General features: G+C 42.1%; 1 protein-coding gene across 1 annotated transcript in view; it reads left to right on the forward strand.

The window, feature by feature from the left end:
* The first annotated feature begins 11,355 nt into the window (after nt 1–11,355).
* Nucleotides 11,356–12,171, forward strand: part of LOC126108600 (ankyrin repeat, PH and SEC7 domain containing protein secG-like) — a 52,582-nt gene continuing 51,766 nt past the window's right edge. The window contains exon 1 of the mRNA XM_049913901.1: nt 11,356–11,402. The gene's annotated coding sequence lies outside the window, so the exon portion shown is untranslated. The remainder of the gene's footprint in view (nt 11,403–12,171) is intronic.

The raw sequence follows: 12,171 nt of genomic DNA on the forward strand, positions 1-12,171 counted from the left end.
ACGTTTGGCTGTAGTACCACATTTCAAATGCTTCTATTCTCTTGTGTTCCGGTTTTCCACAGTCCATGTTTGACTTCTGTACAATACTGTGCTCCAAACACACGTTCTCAGAAATTTCTTCCTCAAATTAAGTCCTATGTTTGATACTAGCAAAATTTCTTTCTTGCTGTTCTCATTTCTTGCTACTTCCCATTACCTCCGCCTTTCTTCTATTTACTCTCAATCCATATTCTGTACTAATTGTTCATTCCGTTCAGCACATCATCTAAGTCTTCCTCGCTTTCACTCACGATAGCAATGTCATCAGCGAACCGTATCACTGATATCCATTCACCTTGAATTTTAATTCCACTCCTGAGCCTTTCTTATATTTCCATCATTGCTTCTTCGATGTACAGATTGAAATGTAGGGGCGAAAGACTACATCCACGTCTTACACCCATTTAAATCCGAGCACTTCGTTCTCGGTCGTCCACTCTTACTATTCCCTCTTGGCTATTGGACATATTGTGTATTACCCATCTCTCCCTATAGGTTGCCGTATTTTTTTCGGAATATCGGACATCTTGCACCATTTTACATTGTCGAACACTTTTTCCAGGACGAGAAATCCTGTGAACGCGTCCTGATTTGTCTTTATCTTACATCATCTAACACATGTTCAGTTTTCTTTTCCATTTTTCTATTTATTATTCTTGTCAGCAACTTGGATGCATGAGGTCCGAGCTGACTGTGCGATAATTCTCGTACTTGTTATCTGTTGCAGTCTTCCGAATTGTGTGGATGATATTTTTCCGAAAGTCAGATGGTTTGTCGCCAGACTCATACATTATACACAACTTGAATAGCCGTTTTGTTGCCACGTCCCCCAACGATTTTAGAAATACTGAGGCAGTATTATCTATCCCTTCTGCCTTATTTGATCTTAGGTCCTCGAAAGCTCTCTTAAGTTCTAATTCTAATTCTGGATCCTCTATCTCTTCTAAATGGACTCCTGTTACTTCTTCTATCACATCATTCAAATCTTTCCCCCTGTAGAGGCATTCACTGTACTCTTTCCACCTATACGCTTTCTCGCCTGCATTTAACAGTTAAATTGCCGTGGCACTCAAAATGTTACCACCCTTAGTCGGCCGTGGTGGCCATGCGGTTCTAGGCGCTTCAGTCCGGAGCCGCGCGACTGCTACGGTCGCCGGTTCGAATCCTGCCTCGGGCATGGATGTGTGTGATGTCCTTAGGTTAGTTAGGTTTAAGTAGTTCTAAGTTCTAGGGGATGATGATCTCAGATGTTGAGTCCCATAGTGCTCAGAGCCATTTGAACCATTTGTTACCACCCTTGCTTTTAGTTTCACGTAAGGTTACTTTCATTTTCCCATATGTTGAGTCAGTCCTTCCCATAGTAGTTTCTTTATCGATTTCTGCACGTTTTTCATGCAGCCATTTTGTCTTACCTTCCTTGGACCTCATTTTTATTTCATTCCTCAGCCACTTTTATTTCTATACTCCCGAATTTCTCTGAACATTTTTGTTCTTCCTTCTTTCATCGATCAACTGAAGCATTTCTTCCGTTACCTATGGTTTCTTCACAGTTACTTTCTTTGTACCAATGTTTTTCTTCTCAACTTCTGTGATTGCCACTTTTAGAGGTGCCCTTTCTTCTTCAGCTGTAGCCTTAGAGATCATCAAGCAGATCCCATTATTTCTCAGTACTTCCGTGTTACACTTCTTTGCGTACTGATTCTTCCTGACTAATCTCTTAAACTTCAGCCTACTCTTCATCACTACTCTTCATCACTACTAAATTTTGATCTGAGTCTACGTCTATTCCTGGATACGCCTTACAATCCAGAATACGATTTCGGCATCTCTGTCTGACCATGATGCAATCTAACGGAAATCGTCCCGTATCACCCGACCTTTTCCAATTATACCTCCACCTCTTGTGATTCTTGAACAGAGTATTCGCTGTTGCTAGCTGAAATTTATTACAGACCTGAATTAGTCTTTCTCCTCTCTCATTCCTTGTCCCAAGCCCATATTCTCCTATAACATTTTCTTCTAATCCTTCCCCTACAACTGCATTCCAGTCCCTTATGACTATTAGATTTTCATCTCCCCTTACGTAGAATGTACTTTCTCTATCTCTTTCATCTTCGGCTCGCGACGTCGGCACGTAAACCTAATTTATCGTTGTTGGTGTTAGTTTACTATCCATTCTGATAAGAACAACCCTATCTCTGAACTGTTTACATTGGCACACTCTCTGTCCTACCTTCCTATTCATGACGAATCCTAGTCCCATTCTACTATTTTCTGCTGCTGTTGACATTATCCTATACTCAGTTGACCAGAAATCCTTATCGCCTTTGTATTTCGCTTCACCGACCCCTACTATATCTAGATTGAGCGTTTATATTTCCCTTTCCAGATTTTATTGCTTCCCTACCACGTTCCAGCTTCTGAGATTAGACGCCGCAACTCGTAGAAGATTATTTAGTTGGTTATTGAATCTTTTACTCATGATCACTTCCCCTTTGCAGTCGCCTCTTGGAGATCCGAATGAGGAACTATTCCGGAATCGTTTACCGATAGAGAGATCATCAGGACATTTTTTCAGTTATAAGCTACATGTATTGTAGATACACATTATGTGTCTTTAATGGAGTAGTTTCCATTGGCTTCTGCGTCCTCATGCCGTTGATAATTGCTGATTCTTCCATCTGCAGGGGCTGTTTCCCACCCCAAGAACAAGAGGATGCCCTGAACCTCTGTCTGCTGCTCCGCTCTCTTTGACAAGGTCGTTGGCAGAATGGGGGTTACTTCCGATCCCAGAAGTTTTCGGTCGCCAATGCTGATTATTAATCAAAATTTCAGCAGTGAAGTGTTTAGAACCCGAGATCGAACACGTTTTGATTACAGATCAAAGGCGCTATCCCTAGAAAGGCCTTCAGATAGCTGAACATAACGATGATCGGTTCAGTTGGACTAGAGAAGCCAGTCCGTTCCATGACAACATAGATCACATGGTAATGGAGCCACCACCACCTTGCACAGCGCCTTGTTGACAATTTGTGTCCATGGCTTCGTGGGGTCTGCGCCACACACAAACACTACCATCAGCTGTTATCAGTTGAGTCCGGAATTCATCCGACCAGACCACGGTCCTCCAGTCATCTCGGGTCCAACCGTTATGGTCACGATCCGAGGAGAGGTGCTGCAGGCGATGTCGTGCTGTTACCAAAGGCACTCACGTCGGTCGTCTGCTGCCATAGCCCATTAACTACAGACTTCACCCCAGTGCCCTAGTGGAAACGTTCGATGTACGCCCCACATTATGCGGTTATTTGGTGCAGTGTTGCTTGTCTGACAACTCTACTCCGACACTGATATTCTTGGTCGTTAAGTGACGGCCGTCGGCTACTGCCTTGCCAGTGGTGAAAGGGAATGTCTGAATTTTGGTATTCTCAGCAGACTCTTGAGGACTTTGGACTTCGGAATACTGAATTCCCTAACGATTTGCGAAATGGAATGTCCCATGCGCCTGTCTCCAACTTCCATTCCTAATTCAAAGTCTTGTGTTGACTCCCGTTCTCCGACTATAACCTCGTCGGAAAGTTTTTCGTATGAATCACCCGAGTACAAATTACTGCTCCGCAAATGCACTGCCGTTTTATACCTTGTGCACGTAAAAGTACTGCCATCTGTACATGGGCCTATCCCCAGCCCACGACTTTTGTCATGTCTCGTATAATCGTGAGTTACTGATTGACAATTATTGAACAATAGAAAAAAATCGTATATTAGTTAGACACAACGGCGTGCACTCAGTATATTCAACATGTAAACGTCACCATAGATATTCGAATTTACCTTATGACATGCTCTTTATGCTGCCATAATTTGCCATGATGTGGCGCAGACAAATAGCGAAATTCTGCATGACCCGCTGAAGTGTCGGAACATCGATGCTGTCGATCACCTACTGTATGGCTCTTTTGAGCTCAGCAATGGTTTTGGGGTTATTGGTGTACACCTTGGCTTTAGTCCTTCAGTAGGGTGCGGTCTTTTTCGCAACGAAATCGGCGCCGTGTTTCAAATTGACTATATCGCTTATTCACGTGGTTAATTACTGTATTTCACTAACAAAACACACAATAAATTAAAAAATCTTCAAAGAAAGACAAAGAAGACGTAAGAGCATAACAGCAATATAAATATTATTAATTAAGATTTCTTTTCGTCAGTTTTGGATTGTGGCACAAAATGATAACATTGCCTTTTTTTCACTTGCTTCTTTATTACAATTCACTAGTTAAACTCATTATAAATGACAAATATCTCTACAGAAAGGCAAAGATGACGTTATAGCACAATGAGAATGGTAACATTACTTATTCAGTTGTATCATCGTAACTTTTGGACTGCGGTAACACATGAGGAATTTTACCAGTCAGAACGAAAAGGTTCAATGTGCATTAAACAGATTGGCTTTTGACACATTTTGCAACGCTATTTTGTCGTGTTTTCTTCACTGCGCAGGAATTACACCTTTTCCTCTTGCTTGCAGTTGTTTTTTTCTCCTTTTCTGCTTCTGTCTTCTGCTTTACCTTCACACGTTGGCCTAAATGTTGTAGCCTCAGTTGCAGATCCCTGTGGTGTCCAGACTTCTTCGACCCAAGTGAGGTAGAACTAATGCATGAGACTGTTGTTTCAGGAGCCAAGCGGTTAAAGGCGCTACAGTCTGGAACCGCACGACCGCTACGGTCGCAGGTTCGAATCCTGCCTCGGGCATGGATGTGTGTGATGTCCTTAGGTTAGTTAGGTTTAAGTAGTTCTAAGTTCTAGGGGACTTATGACCACAGGAGTTGAGTCCCATAGTGCTCAGAGCCATTTCGTTGTTTCAGGAATCCTTTTCTTATGACACAATTCTCATTGCTGCCATAGTAGAATACTTTTGCATTGATTCCATTCACATTGATCACTGAAAAAAATATAACCATCGGCCAACGGCGCATGTTTCTTGCAACATTGTACGAAGTGGTCAGCTTATCAATAGTGTCAACTCCACCTTTGGCGCCATTAATGAATGTTACAATCGATGCTGACTGAAGGTTAATGTAGCCACCCAAAAAGGAGAGGCATGTGTTCAGACCTGGAGAATACGGTGGCCAATCGATGCCCATGCCAGTGGTCTCCGGGTACCCCAGAACCAGACTGCGGTCCCCAAAGTGTTCCTCCAGGACGTCACTCTCCTGCTCCCATGACGTCGAGATGCGTCTTACACGAACCACGTCTTGTCGAAATTAGCGTCACTTTGAATAATGGCGATGGAATCGTCTTCCAAAACCTTCACGTACCGTTCGATACTAACGATACCAGCAAGCAGTATCGCCTCGATCATTCCGCCGTGACTGGACACTGCACACCACACAGCCACCCGCTGAGGGTGAAGAAATTTCTCGATCGCGAAATTAGGATTGTCAGTCCCTCAAATGCGCCAATTTAGCTTACTGACGTACTCTTCCAAAAGAAAGTTGGCCTCGTCGCTAAACCAAACTAAAATGCGCATACTAATTCCCTTCATGCGCTGCGGCCGACAGTGCAGTTTTGACGTTCTAACACAAACCGTTCAGAAGTTATGAAGATTATACACTCCTGGAAATTGAAATAAGAACACCGTGAATTCATTGTCCCAGGAAGGAGAAACTTTATTGACACATTCCTGGGGTCAGATACATCACATGATCACTTTTCATTATAGAGAATCTTTTCAATCCAAAAGACCGTGTTATTCAACAGGAATCGCACAGTGCTACCAACCATTGAAAATCCTAAGTCTTCTGCTTGCATGCACTTCGTATCGTAATTAGTATGAGAGGAAAGAGAGCACAGTATTCGGTTCAGAAAAGACAAAAAATTTATCTTTTAAGGTAATAATTATTATTTAATACACTACTGGCCATTAAAATTGCTACACCAAGAACAAATGCAGATGATAAACGGGTATTAATTGGAAAAGTATATTATACTAGAACTGACATGTGGTTACATTTTCACGCAATTTGGGTGCATAGTTCCTGAGAAATCAGTACCCAGAACAACCACATCTGGCCGTAATAACGGCCTTGACATGCCTGGGCATTGAGTCAAAGAGTGCTTGGATGGCGTGTAGACCTGCCGATGCAGCTTCAACACGATACCACAGTTCATCAAGAGTAGTGACTGGCGTATTGTTACGAGCCAGTTGCTCGGCCGCCGTTGACCAGACGTTTTCAATTGGTGAGAGATCTGGAGAATGTGCTGGCCAGGGCAGCAATCGAACATTTTATGTATCCAGAAAGGCCCGTACAGGACCTGCAACATGTAGTAGTGCATTATCCTGCTGAAATGTAGGGTTTCGCAGGGATCGAATGAAGGGTAGAGCCACGGGTCGTAATACATCTCAAATGTAGCGTCCACTGTTCAATGTGCTGTCAATGCGAACAAGAGGTGACCGACACGTGTAACCAATGGCACCCCATACCATCACGCCGGGTGATACGCCAGTATGGCGATGACGAATACACGATTATAATGTGCGTTCACCGCGATGTCGCCAAACACGGATGTGACCATCATGATGCTGTAAAGAGAACCTGGATTCATCCGAAAATATGACGTTTTGCTATTCGTACACCCATGTTCGTCGTTGAGTACACCATCGCAGGCGCTCCTGTCTGTGATGCAGCGTCAAGGGTAACCGCAGCCACGGTCTCCGAGCTGACAGTTCATGCTGCTGCAAACGTCGTCGAACTGTTCGTGCAGATGGTTGTTGTCTTGCAAACGTTCCCATCTGTTGACTTATTGGCAACGTTACGTAGCGCTCTATATGAAAATCACTGGCTGTGCTGTGTGCAGTCTGTGTCTAGTTTGCATTGTTGTCTGCCATTGTAGTGTTGGGCAGCGGCAGCTGGATGTGAACAGCGCGTAGCGTTGCGCAGTTAGAGGTGAGCCGCCAGCAGTGGTGGATGTGAGGAGAGAGATGGCGGAGTTTTGAAATTACATATATTATGACTTTTGATGATATTAAGGTAAATACAGTGTTTGTTCTCTATTAAAATCTTTCATTTGCTAACTATCCCTATCAGTAGTTAGTGCCTTCAGTAGTTTGAATCTTTTATTTAGCTGGCAGTAGTGGCGCTCGCCGTATTGCAGTAGTTCGAGTAACGGAGATTTTTGTGAGGTAAGTGATTTGTGAAAGGTATAGGTTAATGTTAGTCAGGGCCATTCTTTTGCAGGGATCTTTGATAGTCAGATAGCGTTGCGCTAAAAACATTGTGTGTCAGTTTAAGCACAGTCGTGTATAATTTGTTCTAAGGGGACGTTTCAACACCAGTGAGAATAACATGCCTATCATCTGGACTGCTAGCGATACGAGGCCGTTGGTATCCAGCACGGCGTTCCGTATTACCCTTTTGAACCCACCAATTCCATGTTCTGCGAACAGTCATTGGATCTCGACCAACGCGAGCAGGAATGTCGCGATACGATAAACCACAGTTGCGATAGGCTACAATCAGACCTTTATCAAAGTCGGAAACGTGATGGTACGCGTTTCTCCTCCTTACACGAGGCATAACAACAACCTTTCACCAGGCAACGCCGGTCAACTGCTTTTTGTGTATGAGTAATCGGTTGGAAACTTTCCTCATGTCAGCACGTTGTAGGTGTTGCCACCGGCGCCAACCTTGTGTGAATGGTCTGAAAAGCTAATCATTTGCATATCACAGCATCTTCTTCCTGTCGGTTATATGTCGCGTCTGTAGCACGTCCTCTTCATGGTGTAACAATTTTAGTGGCCAATAGTGTAGGAACGTTCTTCTCAGTGCTCAACTATTACAATATATGTTCAGCTTCTTACAAGAGCGTATATTGACAAAAATTTATATTTTCTGATATCTCGCACCAATGGCGGCTGTCGTTTATTTTTCTAACAGTAGAGGTACACCTGATTCGAAAATACGTCCTTCGTTGTCAAGCCCACTATCAGGAAACAAAAATTGTTAGTTAAGCCATGCAGTCCACAAATTTGTTTAAAGTCACAGAACGCTAACAAGCCAACGATTTTATTTACAATCTGCGGTCTCGCAGGTGAAAGCGATAATACTGGTTATTTATAACTAGCGCAGAAAAATGTTGTTCTGAGAAATAGGTTCCTACAGTGTTGCCAATGTAATATTAAGTATAATAAAATTGATTTCTGTCCAGCAACCTCTAATATTTCGAAATGTTAACTCGCAGCCAAGTTATTACCACATGCAGAGTGGTAACGCAATAACAACATTATTACATTTTAAACAATGTACAACAGAACTGATATTGAGTTACCGAGTGAGTAGATTGTTTCATGACCTCTAGTTCACCTGAGTTTTTATGTATTTTCAGTGATTATAAATTGGTGAAACTTATGTTGTGATGGATTACATAATGGATTTACTGCAGAAGAAGAAGAAGCAGTACGCTCAAAAATATCGGGATGCGTGGGAAGCAGAACCTTAATTTGTTGGAGACTTATCCAAGGCAACATGTCAAGTATGTGCAACAGAGTTTTATGCTAAATTGTGTGATATTAGAAAGCATTCGAAAACTATTAAGCATAAACCAAAAACTGATTAAAAAAATAAAAACACAAACCACCTTACCTGTGAAAATTGTTCCGAAAACTACAGTTACAATAGCAAGCAGAGCGGAAGGCGCCCTTTGTTTATTGCTGAACATTGTTCTATTTTAGCTGTAGATCATTTAGGAATACTGTGCAAGAAGGTGTTTTCTGGTGATGAGGGCGCTAAAAACATGCAGTTACATCGTACAAAGTGCACTAACATTATAACTGAAGTTTTGGCTCCATATTTTACACAAGCATTGGTTGAAGATCTAGGTAACCAAAAATACAGTGTACTAATAGATGAATCCACAGATGTATCATATCTAAAATGCTAGGTATCATTATACGGTAGTATAGTGTAAACAACCAAACCATTAGATCAGCATTTCTCAAACTCGCTGTAGTAGAAACTGCAGATGCAAGAAATCGGGCTGCTGTTCTTGTGAATCTCAAACTTCCAATCGCTAATATGGTAGGAATTGGCACAGATAATGCTTCTGCAATGGTTGGAATAAACAATGGGCTTTTCGAACAACTCAAGAGAGAATATGGTTTGAAGCATTTGGTATTGATCCGTTGCATTTGTCAGTCTCTTCAGCTTGCAGTTTCGCACGCCTCAGTGAATACCATACCTAGAAACATAGCGTTTCTTGTACGGGAAACCTACAATTGGTTCTCCATTTCACCCAAAAGACAAGAGGAATATAAAAAGGTTTATGAGACAATAAATTGTGGAAAACAGTCACTAAAAATTTGGACGGTCTGTGCAACACGTTGGCTTTCAATTGAATCAGCAATACGAAGAATTCTGGAGCAGCGGGAAGAACTAAAGCTACATTTTGCAATTGCCATGGTTCAAGACAATTGTTACACTGCCGATCTTTTGTACAAGATGTATCGTGACGACTCAAATCATCTTTACATGTTTTACCTTAAACATGCTTTAAAAGAAGTACAAATAGCAATAAAATCTTTTGAAGGAGAATACAATGACCCAACTAAATTACTAGATACACTTATTTCTCATGCAGTCAGTCGGACAAAACATTTTTCCAACTGTTGATTTGTTGACAACACCAGTTCCAAGCGAATGTATGTACACAAATGCGAACCTTGGCTTTATGTTTGAACAGAAATTGTCTGAGTCAAGTTTGTCTGAAGAAAATTTAGTTGAAGAAGAGATGCATTCAGTTTAGTCTGAAACTCATAAAAGAAATTCAACAAAGACTGCCATGTAACGTTACGATCATGAGAAAAAAGTCAATGCTGAATGTTGATGAAAGACTAAAAGCGAATGAAAATAATGCTGTAAAGGAGTAGCCAAAGAATTGGGATTTAGTGGCGATTTCATAGACGGTATGATGCAAGAATGGCATAATATAAACTTCATTAGGTGGAATAACACTAATAACACTGTTCGATTTTGGAGTGAGGTTTTGCAGTGTAAAAATGCTGCAGGGGAGAATCCTTTTTCTTTGATTTCACAACTAGCAATGACTGCTCTATGCCTACCACATTCAAATGCAGAAGAGGAAAGAATATTCAGTTCTATGAACATTATAAAAACTAAACAACGTAACAGATTATCGTTAAAGACAATTAATGTTTTGAGAGACCAGGTGAAGAAACAAAATAAATATTGTGCATTTTTTTGACATACCTCAGACGTATTGGAGCTTATTGGAACGAACAAAAGTTACTCTTTTGCGACAAAGCCAGTCGAACTGTATCATCATCTTTTGAGCGACGTTCAACCCTCTACATCAACTACAGTTCTGCCAGAGCATGAAACAGAAGAGTTATTCGATCTTCTGAGTGACGACGATGAATAGCTCACATACCGGTATGTATATATTTTGTAACCTAATTTGAGTTCTTGCTTTCTTTGTTACAACTATAGTTTTATATTTCTAGTATATTTGACTACTGTGATTGAAGCAACAATTTATGTGTAGCGTCAATTATGATAACATGTTTATTTAAACGTTAGCGTATTTTATATGTATATTGTTGCAAGCGATGCGTCATTGAATTAAGACAATATAGCAATTACATGTGAGAATTTTTATTAATATTTTATTACCCCGTCCCCTCCCCACTGGCTTATTGCACCATTCACAGCACGAAATTTTCTGTCCACCCCTAGTAAAATCAGTTTTAGCGACTTTCTACCGACTTTTGATATTGAATATAGCGACTTCGGTTTTTTAGAGTTGGCAACACTGGGTTCCTATACGAGTGGGTAAACAGAATATTAATATTTACAAATGTGTATCTAGCTGTCTTACCTCTGAGCATTTACATTCATATCGCAGTTTGCGTTACACGTTATGAAGCGATACTGTAACTTTATGTACATGACTTCTCCTATGAGTATTCCTCGGCCTGGCGTATGTATTTCAGAGGAGAGGACTGAAATGCACTAAAAATAAGTTCGTGGTGGGCAAGTCTGTGGCCGCCACGGAGTCGCATCGGCAGAGCCCGCCGGTTCACAATGCGGAGGAGAGCAATTGTGGTAATCATCAGCGTGGCCTTGGCGGCTGTGTGGTGTGAGGTGTTGCTCAAACGCCCGATGATGGAGCGGTTGCCCCGGGGGGGGGGGGGGGGGGGGGGGGTGACGGCTGGAGCAGGGGGCAGGCAGCGGATGAAGGACGCGGGGGCCGGCCCAGCCGTGGCCAGGGTGGGAGGAAGGAGGACATAAGGCGGGAGTTGCGACCGACCGCCACTGCGCTGGTTGCTGCATCGCGGGACGTGTCTGGTGAGTGTCCATGTACTTCTGTCACCACCGTGCGCTGTGACCGGCTCTCGCTTTACTCGACTTAGTAGCCTCATGTTTCCTGTTCTCTGTGTTACACACACTCAAAAGCGGTGACAGTGGAACTGAGGGAATCCAAAGAAAGAACGGAGATTTTTTTCTGCTTTTCGTAACTTCTCTCCACGACCTGTAGCACTACAGCTCTTCTGATTGATCCCTGTATCCTTTCACTTCTGGTCGTGCAGTTTTAAAGCACAGTTTAAATAACAGCACCACTAGCAATATTCACGTGTCGCATGTTTCCCGAACAGGTTTCTAGGCGAATGTTATTTTTGATGTAAGTTAGTGAGATATGTAACGCTCTCGCGATGGCTAAATGTACCAGCCACGACCCTTGCTGCTCTTCTTTGGACCTTCTCAATCTCTTGAATCAGGCACAACTGGTAAGGGTCCCATACAGACGAACAATAAGACTGGACGAACTAACGTACTGTATTCTATTTCCTTTGTTGAAATACTGCATCGCATGAGGATTCTACCATGGAACTGCAATCTAGAGTTCGCCTTGCCACTTGTGTAATCTGATCATTTCATTTAGGATCATTTCGAATAGTCACACCCAGATACTTGATGGATGTTACTGCTTCCAAAGACTGGACATTTACTTTGTACATTAATGAGGATTTTCGCCTTGTTATACACAGTAGGTTACACTTACTAATATTCAGAGATAACTGCCAGTCATTACACCAAGCATTTATTTTCTGCAAAT

Source organism: Schistocerca cancellata, chromosome 11, assembly GCF_023864275.1.
Source record: "Schistocerca cancellata isolate TAMUIC-IGC-003103 chromosome 11, iqSchCanc2.1, whole genome shotgun sequence".
Classification (NCBI taxonomy): Eukaryota; Metazoa; Arthropoda; class Insecta; order Orthoptera; family Acrididae; genus Schistocerca; species Schistocerca cancellata.